The following is a 17482-nucleotide window of genomic DNA, read 5'->3' as shown; positions in this document are numbered from 1 at the left end:
TCAAGAAGGCGAGGACGTCATCGAGCTGAACGTGTGCTGAACGCGGAGGTGCCGTATGTTTGGTACTTGATCGGGACGGGTCGTGAAGGTGTACGACGACATCAACCGCGTTGATAAACGCTTCCACTTGCGGTCTACGAGGGTACGTAGACGACACTCTCCCCTCTCGTTGATATGCATCACCATGATCTTGCGTGTGCGTAGGAATTTTTTTGAAATTACTACGTTCCCCAACAGTGGCATCCGAGCCAGGTTTCTGCGTAGATGTTATATGCACGAGTAGAACACAAGTGAGTTGTGGGCGATACAAGTCATACTGCTTACCAGCATGTCATACTTTGGTTCGGCGGTATTGTTGGATGAAGCGTCCCGGACCGACATTACGCGTACGCTTACGCGAGACTGGTTCTATCGACGTGCTTTGCACACAGGTGGCTGGCGGGTGTCAGTTTCTCCAACTTTAGTTGAACCGAGTGTGACTACGCCTGGTCATTGAGAAGGTTAAAACAGCACTAACTTGACAAACTATCGTTGTGGTTATGATGCGTAGGTAAGAACGGTTCTTGCTCAGCCCGTAGAAGCCACGTAAAACTTGCAACAACAAAGTAGAGGATGTCTAACTTGTTTTTGCAGGGCATGTTGTGATGTGATATGGTCAAGACATGATGCTATATTTTATTGTATGAGATGATCATGTTTTGTAACCGAGTTATCGGCAACTGGCAGGAGCCATATGGTTGTCGCTTTATTGTCTGCAATGCAATCGCCCTATAATTGCTTTACTTTATCACTAAGCAGTAGCGGTAGTCGTAGAAGCAATAGTTGCCGAGACAACAACGATGCTACGATGGAGATCAAGGTGTCGCGTTGGTGACGATGGTGATCATGACGGTGCTTCGGAGATGGAGATCACAAGCACAAGATGATGATGGCCATATAATATCACTTATATTGATTGCATGTGATGTTTATCCTTTATGCATCTTATTCTGCTTTGATTGACGGTACCATTATAAGATGATCTCTCACTAAATTTCAAGATAAAAGTGTTCTCCCTGAGTATGCACTGTTGCCAAAGTTCTTCGTGCCGAGACACCACGTGATGATCGGGTGTGATAAGCTCAATGTTCATCTACAACGGGTGCAAGCCAGTTTTGCACACGCAGAATACTCGGGTTAAACTTGATGAGCCTAGCATATGCAGATATGGCCTCGGAACACTGAGACCAAAAGGTCGAGCGTGAATCATATAGTAGATATGATCAACATAGTGATGTTCACCATTGAAAAAAACTCCATCTCACGTGATGATCGGACATGGTTTAGTTGATTTGGATCACGTGATCACTTATATGATTAGAGGGATGTCTATCTAAGTGGGAGTTCTTAAGTAATATGATTAATTGAACTTTAATTTATCATGAACTTAGTACCTGATAGTATTTTGCTTGTCTATGTTATTGTAGATAGATGGCCCATGTCGTTGTTCCGTTGAATTTTAATGCGTTCCTTGAGAAAGCAAAGTTGAAAGATGATGGTAGCAATTACACGGACTGGGTCCGTAACTTGAGGATTATCCTCATTGCTGCACAGAAGAATTATGTCCTGGAAGCACCGCTGGGTGCCAGGCCTGCTGCAGATGCAACTGATGACGTTAAGAACGTCTGGCAGAGCAAAGCTGATGACTACTCGATAGTTCAGTGTGCCATGCTTTACGGCTTAGAACCAGGACTTCAACGACGTTTTGAACGTCATGGAGCATATGAGATGTTCCAGGAGTTGAAGTTAATATTTCAAGCAAATGCTTGGATTGACAGATATGAAGTCTCCAATAAGTTCTACAGCTGCAAGATGGAGGAGAATAGTTCTGTCAGTGAACATATACTCAGAATGTCTGGGTATAACAATCACTTGATTCAACTGGGAGTTAATCTTCCGGATGATAGTGTCATTGACAGAATTCTTCAATCACTGCCACCAAGCTACAAGAGCTTCGTGATGAACTATAATATGCAAGGGATGGATAAGACAATTCCCGAGCTCTTCGCAATGCTAAAGGCTGCGGAGGCAGAAATCAAGAAGGAGCATCAAGTGTTGATGGTCAACAAGACCACAAGTTTCAAGAAAAAGGGTAAAGGGAAGAAGAAGGGGAACTTCAAGAAGAACGGCAAACAAGTTTTTTTTTGACTATTTACTGTAGAGCAACAACCCCACAGTCCTTTTATTCCAGAAATTTTTGCCCAAGCCTGTTTAAATCCGCTCCCACTGGGAGTCGAACCCAGGACTTGGGGTGCTACTAAGGTCGCTACAACCACTGGAAGTGGACTGCCCCAAGTATTTGGCGGATAAGAAGGATGGCAAGGTGAACAAAGGTATATGTGATATACATGTTATTGATGTGTACCTTACTAGAGCTCGCAGTAGCACCTGGGTATTTGATACTGGTTCTGTTGCTAATATTTGCAACTCGAAACAGAGACTACGGATTAAGCGAAGTCTGGCTAAGGACGAGGTGACGATGCGCGTGGGAAATGGTTCCAAAGTCGATGTGATCGCCGTCGGCATGCTACCTCTACATCTACCTTCGGGATTAGTTTTAGACCTAAATAATTGTTATTTGGTGCCAGCGTTAAGCATGAACATTATATCTGGATCTTGTTTGATGCGAGACGGTTATTCATTTAAATATGAGAATAATGGTTGTTCTATTTATATGAGTAATATCTTTTATGGTCATGCACCCTTGAAGAGTGGTCTATTTGTGATGACTCTCGATAGTAGTGATACACATATTCATAATGTTGAAGCCAAAAGATGCAGAGTTGATAATGATAGTGCAACTTATTTGTGGCACTGCCGTTTGGGTCGTATTGGCGTAAAGCGCATGAAGAAACTCCATACTGATGGACTTCTGGAATAACTTGATTATGAATCACTTGGTACTTGTGAACCATGCCTCATGGGCAAGATGACTAAAACGCCGTTGTCTGGAACAGTGGAGCGAGCAACGGATTTGTTGGAAATCATACATACTGATGTATGTGGTCCAATGAATATTGAGGCTCGCGGTGGGTATCGTTATTTTCTCACCTTCACAGATGATTTGAGCAGATATGGGTATATCTACTTAATGAAACATAAGTCTGAAACATTTGAAAAGTTCAAAGAATTTCAGAGTGAAGTGGAAAATCATCGTAACAAGAAAATAAAGTTTCTATGATCTGATCGTGGAGGAGAATATTTGTGTTACGAGTTTGGTCTACATTTGAAACAATGCGGAATAGTTTCGCAACTCACGCCACCCGGAACACCACAACGTAATGGTGTGTACGAACGTCGTAATCATACTTTACTAGATATGGTGCGATCTATGATGTCTCTTACTGATTTTACCGCTATCATTTTGGGGTTATGCTTTAGAGACGGCTGCATTCACGTTAAATAGGGCACCATCAAAATCCGTTGAGACGACGCCTTATGAACTGTGGTTTGGCAAGAAACCAAAGTTGTCGTTTCTTAAGGTTAGGGGTTGCGATGCTTATGTGAATAAACTTCAACCTGATAAGCTCGAACCCAAATCGGAGAAATGTGTCTTCATAGGATACCCAAAGGAAACTGTTGGGTACACCTTCTATCACACATCCGAAGGCAAAACATTCGTTGCTAAGAATGGATCCTTTCTGGAGAAGGAGTTTCTCTTGAAAGAAGTGAGTGGGAGGAAAGTTGAACTTGATGAGGTAACTGTCGGGTGGTAGGTGCGACATATGCCAACAGGTGGCTTATCATTGTGGGAGCCAGTAAGACATCGCCGGTGCCTGGAAACGGGATAAGGCGAAGACATGCACGCCGGCGAATCTTACCCAGGTTCGGGGCTCTCCATGGAGATAACACCCCTAGTCCTGCTCTGCGGGGTCTCCGCATGATCACTAGATCAACACAAGTGGCTACAAGTGGCTCCTTGAGCTGTTTGGCTAGAGGAAGAAGAAGGGCAAGGCTAGCTCACCTCTTCTCTCTACGTGGTGTCTAAAACTCTAAGAGATCAACCCTTTGCATGGGTGCCCCGGGTGTTTATATAGGCCTACCCCCCAGGGGTACAATGGTAATCCGGCTGGACGCGGGTCCTAGCCGTCAGTGTCTGCATTCGCCGGCTTCTCCGCCGACTGCTGGGGCCCGTCGACTGGTGGGTCCCGCCGGCTGCCGGCCTCTTGGCCGACAGGCCAGCCCCACCACCTGGGGGTCTTGTCGGTGGCTGGTTACTGTAGCCTCGCCCCTGATGACGAGGGCTTTGTCGAGGTAAGCATGGCTACAGTGCCGCCGCATGGCGGGCTCTCACTGTAGCCTTACCTCGTCTTGTCTCCTTAATGATGCACATACTTCGAGGGAGGGAGGTAGCCGACTACGCCCCAGGCCGACTGGGGGAGGCCTGGCGGTCTTCGAGCATCTCTCTGGCTGAAGGGGCCCGCCGCTCGCGGGCCGTACTGACAGCCTGTCGTGGGTGGCGTCATGGTCAACATGACAACAGTGCCGCGCCGAACGGGGGATGGCCGACCCGTACGACGCACTGTGGCCACGCATGCTCCGAGATTCGGGGGGGCAGGCTGTACTGTAGCCACGCCCCGTCTCGTCACCGTTATGTGGGTGCAGCCCTTGAGGGTGCGATCTTGGCCGCTTGCCGGGGCCGGTCTTCTTGTGGCCGGCTTCTGGGAGTCGGTCCTCTTGTGGCCGGCTTCTTGGAGTCGGCCATCTCGTAGCTCTCTTCGGGAGGGCTTTTTAGGGCCGGGTCGTCTTCCCGTAGTCGGTCCTTGAGATAGCCGGCCAAGGGAAGGCGGCCCTGTGCTTTGGGTGCTTGAAGGCTCGATCGGCCTAATAATTTTCAAAGAGCCAGGGGGAGTCGGTTAGGCTACCCGTGGCCATTTACTCCGACAGTAGTCCCCGAAGCTGGTTGGGCTTCGAGGCTGAAAGGAGGACGGGAAGCTCAATCAGCTTCCTATCTTGAAGAGCCAGCAGCTAGGAGCCGGCTTTGATCAGGTGCGCCGTCTTGGGTGAGGTTTTGAAGTCTGACGGCGGGAGCCAGCTGGCGCGCACGCCGGTGTTGCGGGCCGGCCGCTTGCCGCCCGCGCGCCAGGTGACACCCTCCGGCTGGAAGAGCCTGCCAGCCCACGCGCGTGACGGGACGCCGCCGCAGGCTGGGGCCCACCACATCCACGGCTAGGCTAGGTGTGGATCTTCTTTGGCCCAAAGTGGGCCATTCGCCATCCAACGTCAGTTTCCGCACGCCGTTAGGGCGCAATAATCGCGGGACGTGGGGGAGTGGGCGTAGTTAATCCCACGCCCCCACGCCTTGTCTCCTCGACTTTGCCGCACGAGGCTATAAATAGGGGGAGGGGGAGCGGCAGACGCTCGAACGCTCACCCTCGCTCCACCATCTTCTTCTTCTTCCTCTCCGTCGCTGCAGCCCCTCGCAGGCGCGCCGTCCCTCTAGCCTTCGCACTACCCCGCAGCTTCACCGCCGCAGGGCCGTACTCTCGCCGTCGCCGCGCCTTTCTCATCGGCTTCTTGCCGTCATGTTGCGCATCAGAGACTGGGACGGCTCCAACGTCCACGAGGACCACATCGACTTCCTCCGCAAGACGCGGCGGTTGCCCGGCGAGGACCATGTGCGGGTCCGTCTTGCGCCAAAGAAGGAGATCTCGCCGGCGCCGGAGGAGGGAGAGCGGGTAATCTTCCGCTCGCACTTCCTGCACGGCCTTAGCCTGCCTGCGAGCGCCTTCTTCCGCTCCTTCCTCGAATTCTACCAGCTCCAGCCGCACCACCTCACTCCAAACACGGTGGTGCTGCTGTCTGCCTTCGTCACTTTGTGTGAGAGCTTCCTTGGCGTCCTTCCCACCCTCGAGCTCTGGGGGGAATTCTTCCAGTCCAACCTCGGCACCGCCATGCAGGGCGTGCCGGCTCAGAGCGGCGCCTTCATCGCGGTGCGGAGGCTGGTAGCCGACAACCCCTTTCCTGCCATCACGCTGATCCAGTCGGTGAAGCTTTGGCAGAAATCCTACTTCTACGTGAAGACCATCACCCCGCAAGGCGACTTCGTCAACTTGCCGGCTTATGTAGCCGGCACGCCGGCTGGGAGGCGGCCCCAGTGGTCCTATCGGGCCAGAACGTTGTCGTCGCCATCGCGTGACTCCGGGTAATGGTCCAGTCGGAGGGCCTGACCGGGCCCGACCTGTGGGCCGCCTTCGTGGTGCGCCGGGTGCTCCCGCTCCAAGGCCGCCCTCATATGATCTGTCAAATGAGCGGCCAACTCGATCCGAGTCGGATGTGCACCAAGGAGATGCCTCACACCGAGGTAGCTCTCATGGTGAACTACCTCGCGAACTGAAAGCTCACCGACAAGTGGCAGATTGGCAAGGAGCCGTACTCCCGTGCCCATCCCCCGCCTATGGTAAGCTTTCTTTTTCTTCTCTTCTTTACTTTTGTCACCAAGTTTCTCTTGGCCGACTCTGACCAGTCGGTTTGTCTTGGCAGAGCCCCCTCCTTCGACCGGCTGCCGGGGCAGCGAGGGCGGAGCGCCAATTTCTTCCCGATCGGGCGACGCACGACTTGGACCACCCCGACTTGGGGGCGGCCGCTCTGGACGACAACACCGTCGTGGGAGGCGGCGAGGCAGGCGGCTCCGGGTTGGCACCAGCTTCGACGACTGGCCGGAGGATGACGAGGCGGAAGTCGTCCCGCGCCGCCAGCCGGCGTCCGACCATGGCGCGGGTTCGTCTGCCGCGCCGGCTGCCCGAGTCGGCGCGCAGAAGCGCCGGGCCGCGCCGGGCCTATTCGGCAGTCGGCCGAAGAAGCACAAGAGCGCGGCGGCGGCGACCAAGCGGGACGAGGCGGCCGCGAAGGCTGCCCGCTTCCGCAAGGTGGTGAAGCAGCCACAAATGGTTTTGGCGTAAGTGTCAATTCTTCTCACGTATTCCTTCTTCTTTTTTGTTTATATCTTCTGAATCCTTGTCTTGACTTATCAAACAGGGCTCCGATCTCTCTTGAGCGGACCGCCGCCGCCTCCGTGGTTGGATCGGCGGGAGGATCCGCAAGCACCCGCCGCGTGGACCCCCGTGCCGAGCTTCAAGCAGCGACGGAGCGGAATGCGCGGGAGGCGCGGGAGGAGCGGGAGGCGGAGCAGCTGAGGGCGGCCGCTGCCAAGGTGGCGCAGGATCTGGCGGAGGAGTCGGCGGCAGCACAAGCCAACGCGGTGGCCAAGGCCCAGGCGAAGGCTGCAGCCGCAGAGAAGGCGGCGGAGGCCTTGCTTGTCGTCCCCCTCCACGCAGTGGCGCCCGAGATCCCGGAGCCCCCGCCGGAGGAAGCCGGTGGCGACCTGCCGGGGATGGAGAGGGAGGAGGACAACGTCGTCATCCGGGAGAGGGAGGCGGCACCGCCATCGCCGACTAGGGCGGACCAAGGCAGCCGGCCTAACGCGCCGCCCGTGCAACCGGCTGGAGGCGAGCCGGCTGCGAGGACAGACCTGGTGGTTCGGTCGCCATCGCGCCAGCGCGCGGGGAAGGCGACTTCGGCGCCGGACCCGCAGGCCGCGGGCTCTAGCTCATCGGCCCAGGATCTGGAGACAGCCAGCGCCAGCTCGGGGTGGACGCCGGGTGGTGGGACGGCCGTGGTGAACGTGGCGGCGCAAGAAGTCCGGAACCGGCTTCAATCCCAGGCCGCCGTGCTGAGGCAGTATAATCAAGAGTTCCTCGCGACACGGACGGCCATTCGGGTGAGTCTTCCCGCTTTTTTGTTTCTTGTTCTTGATTTCTTCCGTGGGAGTGCGTCAGCGCACCCACTGGGTGTAGTCCCCGAGTTCCGAGTCGGCTGCTGAGCAGGCGGCTTGGAACTTCTTAGTAGACTTCGATTGCTATCTTGTTCTTATTCGCTCTTCTGTCCTACTTGCAGGACTACCACAACCTCCGCGCGGCTGCCTTCAACTCCCAGGCTCGGGAGCTGACCCAGCTGACCGCTGATCTAACTGAGAGCCGGAGTAAGTGCTTCATCTTTTATCTCACGTGGGGGCGCGTCAGCGCACCCACTGGGTGTAGTCCCCGAGATTCGGGCCGACTGCTGAGCAGTCGGGCCGGATCTTTCCTGGCAACTTCTTTCTTATTGCTTCTTTCTTCTTCACCATATCTGTAGAGGCCAATGCCAACCTGAGGGAGCAGTTGGGTGGGGCCCAGACTACCCTTCGCGCCAAGGATGCCGAGTTCGACGCCTTGGCTCAGGAGCGTGACCGCTTGGTTAAGAAGCTGGCCGGCCAGGTGGAGAGCCATAAGGCGGCCCTGAAGGCGGTGCAGGACAGAGAGGCTGCCCTCCAAGCCGAATACGAGACCGAGGCGGCGAGCTAGGTTGAGGCAAGGCAATCACTAATCAACGGGTACGGCCGGATCGAAGACTTGGTTGACGGTAGGCCTTCTTCTTCTTCGTTCCTTCGCTTGCCGCTTGCCATTTGGTCCATTCTCTGACTTTGTGTTTTTTTCTCTTCCTTTCTTACTTGTGCAGATTACTTCCCTGGTTACTCCATTGCCGCCAACCAAGTCATCAAGGCCCACCGCGAGGCGCAAAGGTGGGCTGGAGCTGAGATCGCGCCGGATGCTTGCCGGTCGCTTGAAGAGCAGCTTCTGGCGATCCAAGCCCGCCTCCAGCCGGCTCACCGCATGCTCCGCCGTCTTTAGCTTGTTGGGGCGCAAGTGCTGGCCGCCCTCTGGCCCGGCGAGGTGGTTCCCCGTACCCCCAGTCGGACTGCGGACTGGCTGGAGGTAGCGGTTGGCCGCTTCGAGGCCTGGAAAGCTTCTGCAGCTCGGTCAGGCGCCAGGCGGGCGCTGGAGTTCGTCAAAGCTTGGTATCCTGAGCTGAGCTTGGACCAGCTGGCCACCTGGCAGCAGGAGGCCGACGAGGAGCTGGAGGCGGTGCGGCCGGCTATCATCCAGCGCGCCTCGGCGATCGCCGACTACACCGACACCAGTGCCTTTGCCCCTGAGGTGGATGATGACGGCATTGCTCAGCCGGAGGAGTGGTTTGGGCTGAACCCGGCGGATGGTGAGGACTTGGCGGAGGAGATCGACTCCAGCAACGAGGGCGAGGAGGAAGTGGGAGAGGATGGTGAAGACGCCATGCCAGACGGTGGAGCAACCGGCCAGCCTCAGCTTGATCGTGCCTCCAGCAACGAGGCGCGTGCGAGCGCGCCGCCTGCGACCGGTGATGATCAAGCCGAGACTCGCCAGCTAGCCACTCCTCCAGCCAGCACTGCCGTCTCCACCGACCTGCCCAGCTCGCCTGTTGCACCTTTAGCCTGATCCGCCGCCTTTGCTTTCCTGTTTATTACTCTTTGAACAATATTTTGTTAAGTTTGTGCAGTTCCACCCACTGGGGGTGTATTCAAACTATGTTGAATGCCTGCCTTTCGAAGGCCTTTTGTGTAAATATAATCATGCATGTGCTTGGCTTCCGATTGTATTTGCTTTTCATCCTTTTGGTTGTTTCCTTTGTCGCCGTCCCTTGGTCGTCGCCTTCCTAGCCGGACAGCTGCTCTGCAGTCTGTGGCTGGGGAAGGGCTTGGCCGTTTGGGAGGGCAAGTACTCTAGCTTTCGTGGATTGTAGCAAGGTGAATGGGAAGCCGGCGAGCCAGCTGTTCTGACAGCCGGTTGGCGGGGTGGGAGGCCGGCTTGTGTTATATAAGTTCGTTACTCCTTAGTCGTTTTTCGTGTGGGCATCCTTTCCTGCCTTTGACTCTTGCCAGTCAGACAGTCGATTCTTCGAGCTGCGGCTGTCAAGAAGAGAGGGCTTGGGTGCCGGCACACTACTTGTCTTAGTGCAGGTAGAACTTTAATATAACTCAAGGCGGCGAGTCCCCGGGCCGACTGATCGAACCCGGTGCCGGACAGAAAATCAAATGTAATAATACATTCATAGGTATGACACTTGTCATACATAGATAAAAGAGGGTAGTCCCCGAGTGCTCCTCGGGGGGCCCGTTGTATTGTACTTAATACAAAAGGTAGCGTGGTACATACTACTTTTAACTGTAAAATCTTCGGAGGAGATTGGCGTTCCATGGTCGTTCCGACTCCTTGCCGGAATCATCTCTCTTGCGTGCCTTCGGCTTCTGTGCGTCGATTAGGTAGTAGGCGTCGTTGCCTAGGGCCTTGCTGATGACGAAGGGGCCTTCCCAAGGGGCCAAGAGCTTGTGCTGGCCGGCTGTTCGCTGGATCAGCCGGAGCACAAGATCTCCTTCTTGGACGCTTGACCTTCCGGTTGTGGTAACGGTGCAAACCCTGCTGGTAGATGGCGGGCCGGCTGAGTGCTAACAGCTGGCCCTCTTCCAGCAGGTCAACGCCGTCTTCTAGCGCTTCCTTGGCCTCCGCCTCCGTGTACATGGTGACCCGAGGTGAGTCAAACTCGATGTCAGTTGGGATGACAGCCTCGGCACCATATACAAGGAAGAAAGGGGTGAAGCCGATTGACTTCTTCGGTGTAGTACGTAGACTCCAGAGGACGGCAGGCAGCTCGTCGAGCCAGCAGCCGGCCGAACGCTCCAGTGGTACGACCAGTCAGGGTTTGATGCCAGAGAGGATGAGGCCGTTTGCTCGCTCGACTTGGCCGTTTGACTGCGGGTGGGCAACGGATGCTAAGTCCAGTCGGATGCCCTGTGTTGCGCAGAAACGTGCCAGTGCTCCTTTGGCAAAATTCGTGCCATTGACGGTGATGATGCTATGTGGTATGCCATACCGGGTGGTGATATCTGCGATGAATGTCACGGCAGTCGGCCCGTTCAGGTTCTTGATTGGCTTCGCTTCAATCCACTTGGTGAATTTGTCCACGGCGACAAGCAGATGTGTCATGCCACCGCGTGCCGTCTTGAATGGGCCCACCATGTCCAATCCCCAGATGGCAAAGGGCCAGGTGAGGGGAATGGTCTTGAGTGCAGAAGCCGGCAGGTGTTGCTTGGAGCTGAAGACTTGGCACCCTTTGCAGCATTTGACTAATTCTTTGGCGTCTTCCAAAGCAGTCGGCCAGAAGAACCCATGGCGGAAAGCTTTGGCGACAAGTGATCTTGAGGCCGCGTGGTGGCCGCATTCGCCTTGGTGGATGTCCTTGAGGATTGCTATGCCCTTCTCTGGCTCGACGCAGTGCTGGAAGACTCCAGTGACGCTGCGCCTAACGAGTTCTCTGTTTATTATTGTGTATGCTCCAGCTCGGCGTTGAACTTGTCTTGCCGAGATCTCGTCAGTCGGCAGCTCTCTGTTTACCAGGAAGTTGAGGATGGGTTGGGCCCATGATGGAGCTGTGACTTCTTCTATTGCCAATACGGCTACTGCGACCAGGGTGGGTGGGTTGGGTGGTGAAGAGTTGGAGTCGGCCACCGCCTGTTGTGCCGTTGCAGTCCCCGGGCCGACTGCTGCAGTCCCCGGGCCGGGTTCTGAAGTCCCAGCGCCGGGTGCGACTACGGCGGTCCGCGGGCCACCTGTCGAAGTCCCCGAGCCGCCTGCTAGGTTCCCCAAGTCGGATCCGACTGCATCAGGGGCAGGCGGTACGAAGATGGAGTATGATTCTGGAGACGGCTTGACAGATGGTTTGAGGAGGCGTTGGAGAGAGACGCCGGTTGGTATAGCTTGTCGGGTGGAGCCGATTCATGCCAGGGCATCTACTTGCTCGTTGTCGGCCCGTGGCACGTGGAGGAACTCGCATCCTTCAAAGTATCCGCTGATTTGCTGAACGAGGAATCGGTAGCTCGCCATGTTTGCATCCTTGGCGTCCTAGTCGCCGGATGATTGTTGGACTACCAAATCCGAGTCGCCATAGCACAGGATCCAGCGGATGCCGAGCTCTTTGGCTAGCCGGAGCCCGTGTATGAGCGCTTCATACTCGGCTACGTTGTTGGAGGCGGCAAAATGAATTTGCAATGTGTATCTGAGTTTGTCGCCCTTGGGAGAGGTGAGGACGATGTCAGCTCCCAAGCCGGTGCGCATCTTGGATCCATCGAAGTGCATCCGCCAATGAGTGGAGTCGGGAGCCGGCGGTAGGTACTGGGTCTCGGCCCAGTCGACAAGGAATTCGGCCAATGCTTGGGACTTGATGGCGGTGCGAGGCTGGTAGAAGATCGTGTAAGGAGCCAGCGCAATGGCCCACTTAGCCACCCGGCCGGATGCATCCCGGCTGCCTATGATCTCGGCAAGCGGGGCAGTACATACGACCGTGATGGGATGCTCTTGAAAGTAGGGTTTCAGCTTCTTGGTGGCAAAGTATACTCCATAGCACATCTTCTGGTAGTGCGGGTAGTTTTGCTTCGAGGTGGATAGTACTTCGCTCAAATAATACACTGGCCTCTGGACTAACTGAGCCCGGCCTTCTTCTGGGCGTTAGACCACAATAACTGTGCTGACCACTCGGCTAGTCGCGGCAATGTAAAGGAGCATGGGCTCTTTCAGTCGGCGCCGCCAAGACAGGCGGCGTGGTCAGCATCTTCTTCAACTCATGAAAAGCGTGGTCTGCTTGGTCGTTCCACTCGAAGTGGGTGGACTTTTTCATGAGTCGGTACATGGGGAGAGCCTTCTCTCCTAGCCGGCTGATGAAGCGGTTCAGGGAGGCCAGGCACCCGGTAAACTTTTGGACGTCTCGCAACTTGGTAGGAATCTCCATTCTCTATATGGCCTTGATCTTCACTGGGTTGCACTCGATGCCGCGTTCGGAGACCAAGAAGCCCAGAAGCTGGCCGGCTGGTACTCCAGACACGCATTTCTCAGGGTTGAGCTTGATCTGAAATCGGCGCAAGTTGGCAAATGTTTCTCTGAGGTCTTCCAGCAGGGTGCCGCGCTTCTCCGTCTTCACCACAATATCGTCTACATAGACGTGGGCATTTCTGCCAAGTTGCTTGAGGAGGCATTTCTGCATGCAACGCTGAAAAGTGGCACCGACATTTCTCAAGCCGAATGTCATAGTCATGTAGCAGAAAGCTCCGAATGGTGTGATGAAGGCGGTCTTCAGGCGGTCGGCTGGATCCAACTTGATCTGATGGTAGCCTGAGTAAGCATCCAAGAAACTCAACAGCTCGCATCCGGCTGTGGAGTCTATCACTTGATCGATTCGAGGTAAGGCAAACAGATCTTTGGGGCAGGCTTTGTTGAGGCTGGTATAATCTATACACATGCGCCATTTATTGTTTTTCTTCAACACCAGGACCGGGTTGGCAAGCCATTCTGGAAAAAAACACTTCCATAATGAAGTCGGCTGCCAAGAGCCGGGCTATCTCTTCTCCTACAATCCTTCTCTTTTCCTCCGACAGTCGGTGGAGAGGTTGTTTGACTGGTTTTGCATCTGCTCGGACGTGTAGCTTGTGCTCGGCAAAGTCCTTCGGAACACCCGGCATGTCCTTTGGGGACCATGCAAAGATGTCCCGATTCTCACGGAGGAAATCGATGAGCTCGCCTTCCTATTTGCTATCCAGGTTTGCACCAATGAAAGCAAACCTCTCCGGGTTCTCCGGGTCCAGAGGTATCTTCTTTGTTTCCTTGTCCGGCTGGAAGGAGCCTTGAGCATCATATTCCTTGGGGTCAGGGGACAGTGCCAGCTGCTTGCCGGCCATGGCCACGACTCGGTCCAGCATCTTCTTTTCTTCAGCAATCACGAGGGACTCGGCCAGCCGGCTGCTGGCCGCAACAAACTCGGAGGATTTCTTGTAGTCTCCGACTATGGTGATGATCCCCTTCGAACTCGGCATCTTCATATTGAGGTAGGCATAGTGGGGCACAACCATGAACCTGGCCAGGGCAGGCCGGCCGAGCAGCGCGTGGTAAGGGCTCTCTAGATCCACCACTTCAAACCAGATCGCCTCTCGGCGGAAGTGATCCTTGTCTCCGAAGAGAACATCCATCTTGATCTTGCCGATTGGTGAGCAGGACAGGCCGGGTACGATGCCATGGAACACACTCCGGCTTGGCATGAGTTGCTTCGTCTTGATGTTCAGCTTCTCCATGGTGTCACGGTACAGTATGTTGATGCTGCTCCCACCGTCAATCAGTACACGGGAGAAATGGGCAGCTCACCTTTCTGTCGCGAGGGTGGCGTCCAATACCAATGCATAGGAGCCGAGAGACGGCATCACCTCTCGGTGATCGGCCCAGCTCCAGCTGATAGGCTTCTCAGACCAATGCATGAACTCTGGGTTGTTGGAGGCGACCGCGTTGACTTCTTGGTGTTGTCGGCGCCGACTGCGCCTGTCTTTAGTTTGGCTTGTAAAGACGACGTAGGCGGCGTGCTCGTCTAGGAACTCGTCTTGAATGGCTCCGACTGCTGGTCGGGCAGCCGGCTGCTGAGGGGCTGGAGGTGGCGGGCCAGCAGGTGGAGGCGGCACCAGCCCTTCGCCTTTGGAGATCCGTGTGAGCCAATGACACTTCCGGGTCGTGTGGTTGGATGGCTTCGCGCCGCTGTGGAACTTCCAGGGGGCATCAAGGGTTTGCTCGTAGGAGAAAGCCGGCTGCCAAGCCGGCCTGCCGCCCTTCTGCTTCTTGGGCACGGGCCGCTCTTCAGGTTGTTCGTCTTCGACTGTGGCTACTTGCCGACTGGAGGAAGGTGGCATAGGGGCCTTGCGCTTGTTGTCGTTCTGGTAAGGGCGTCGATTGGAGTCACCAGCCGGCGTCTTGGGAGCCGGAGCGAGCACCTTTCCAGAGGCATCCACTCGAAGCTCAGTCCTCATTGAAGAGTCGGTCGTGGCGTACTTGTCTGCTATGATCAGCAGCTCGTCGAGGGTAGTCGGCTCGTCGCAGAGGAGCCAGTGCTTGAGGAGGGTGCCCTCTCGGCACCCGGCTGTGAAGTACTCTATGGCTTGAACCTCGTGCACCCCTTCGCAGGAGTTGCGGAGCTCGGCCCAACACGTGAGGTAGTCGCGAGTTGATTCGCTGGGCCCTTGGACACACAAGGAGAGCTGGTGGGGCTTGGGAGGCAGCTTGTACGTGCTGGTGAAATTGCGGATAAAGACTTCCGTGAAGTCTAGCGAGTTGTTGATGCTGTAGGGCTTGAGGCTGTTCAACCAAGTGCGAGCCGTGCCTTGAAGCATGAGCGGGACGTACTTCACGGCGACGCGCCTGTTGCCGTTCGCTATGCAGACTGCGGTGGAGTAATCGATCAACCAGTCTTCCGAGTTCACGGAGCCGTTGTATTTTGGCGTGTCTCTTGGTAGCAAGAACCCTTTGGGGAAGGGCTCGTCGCGGATGCGGGGGCCAAAGCAAGGCGGGCCAACATCATCTTCTTCTTCTAGCGCCAGGGATCGCGCTAGGCGGTCGATCCAGTGGCGGGCATCATTCTCGCCGACTCCTTCACGGTGACCCAGTCGGCCGCCGAGAGTCGGATGCGTAGCAGGCGGCGGGGTGGGATATCTCTCCCCACGAGGCGGGGGAGGAGGCGGATCGCCTCATCGTTCCACAGCTCGGGGCGGCCTTCTGCGTCGCGCTCGATGGTGAGGCGAGTCCGACTGCGGCTAGCAGCCGGCTCCTTGTCTTTTCTCGCGCGGGCGCCGTCTGCAGTTGGCGTCCGGGATGTCGCGCCCTGCTCTCGGCATGGGGGAGGACTTTCAGCGCGGGTGCTGGCTTCATGCCGCTCTGCGGCCGCGTCAATCAGCTGCTGGATGCGTCTAGTCATGTAAGGGAGCTCGTTGGCCCCCAGCCCGTTCAGCTCGTCTACGGCCGCCTGAGCGGCACGCAGGTTCTCAAATGGCGTGGCGTAGACTGGGCAGTCTACTCCCAGCATGCTGGCAATGGCCGCGCCGCGCTTCTTGACGAGGCCGGCTCGGCTCGGCCCGCCAGGAGGCGGCATACCAAAGGCGGTGCGGTCGACTTCGCGCTGGTGAGCCTTAGTGAGGCGTCTCATGGATGCTATCTTCTGGCCCTCCGCGGCGAGGGCGAGGCGGCGTGCCTCCAGTGTCTCGGCGTCGGCGTCGGTCGGGATGGGGACGGACAAGTCGTGTAGCGCCGCTTGTAGAGCGTCGTGGGCGTTCTCGCCTGAGACGGCGCCGTGGCTGATCACCAGCACCTCGGTGACAGTGCTGCTGCCACTGCCGGCTCGAGGAAGAGGGTCATCGATGATCACCATGTTGGTGGGGAAGGCATCAAGCGATGCCGTGTCGGAGTCGACAAGCATCGGGTCGGTGGAGCCGACCGACTCCAAGTCCACAGCAAGCTCGCTGGAGACGTGAAGCTGGTCGAGGAGGCTGACGAGGCAGCTCTCGGGGCAGTATGTGCCCGCGTCGGATGCAGGTCGTCGAAGATGCGAGCCTCGCCAAGAAGATCGGCGAGGCAGCTCGCCGCGCAGACGTCGTCGACGCCTTGCAGCGCGTCGGGGCAAGCGCCATAGGGCGTGCCGGGCTGGCTACGCTCGCTGGGACGAAAAAGGGTTCCTATCCAGAACAGGTCTCCGGACGACGGTGCACCTGGCCCCACGGTGGGCGCCGGTGGTAGGTACGACATATGCCAACGGGTGGCTTATCATTGTGGGAGCCAGTAAGACATCGCCGGTGCCTGGAAACGGGATAAGGCGAAGACATGCACGCCGGCGAATCTTACCCAGGTTCGGGGCTCTCCGTGGAGATAACACCCCTAGTCCTGCTCTGCGGGGTCTCCGCATGATCACTAGATCAACACAAGTGGCTACAAGTGGCTCCTTGAGCTGTTTGGCTAGAGGAAGAAGAAGGGCAAGGCTAGCTCTCCTCTTCTCTCTACGTGGTGTCTAAAACTCTAAGAGATCAAGCCTTTGCATGGGTGCCCCGGGGGGTTTATATAGGCCTACCCCCAGGGGTACAATGGTAATCCGGCTGGACGCGGGTCCTAGCCATCAGTGTCTGCATTCGCCGGCTTCTCCGCCGACTGGTGGGTCCCGCCGGCTGCCGGCCTCTTGGCCGACAGGCCGGCCCCACCTCCTGGGGGTCTTGTCGGCAGCTGGTTACTTTAGCCACGCTCCTGATGACGAGGGCTTTGTCAAGGTAAGCATGGCTACAGTGCCGCCGCCTGGCGGGCTCTCATTGTAGCCTTACCTCGTCTTGTCTCCTTAATGATGCACATACTTCGAGGGAGGGAGGTAGCCGGCTATTGGGAGCTGGCTACGCCCCAGGCCGACTGGGGAGGCCTGGCCGTCTTCGAGCATCTCTCTGGCTGAAGGGGCCCGCCGCCCGTGGGCCGTACTGACAGCTTGTCGTGGGTGGCATCATGGTCAACATGGCAACAGTGCCGCGCCGGACGGGGGATGGCCGACCCATACGGCGCACTGTGGCCACGCGTGCTCCGGGATTCGGGGGTGGCAGGCTGTACTGTAGCCACGCCCCGTCTCATCACCGTTATGTGGGTGCAGCCCTTGAGGGTGCGATCTTGGCCGCTTGCTGGGGCCGGTCTTCTGGGAGTCGGTCCTCTTGTGGCCGGCTTCTTGGAGTCGGCCATCTTGTAGCTCTCTTCGGGAGGGCTTTTAG

Source organism: Aegilops tauschii, chromosome 3 (assembly GCF_002575655.3).
Source record: "Aegilops tauschii subsp. strangulata cultivar AL8/78 chromosome 3, Aet v6.0, whole genome shotgun sequence".
Lineage (NCBI taxonomy): Eukaryota > Viridiplantae > Streptophyta > Magnoliopsida > Poales > Poaceae > Aegilops > Aegilops tauschii.
Note: the sequence above shows the minus strand (reverse complement) of the source record.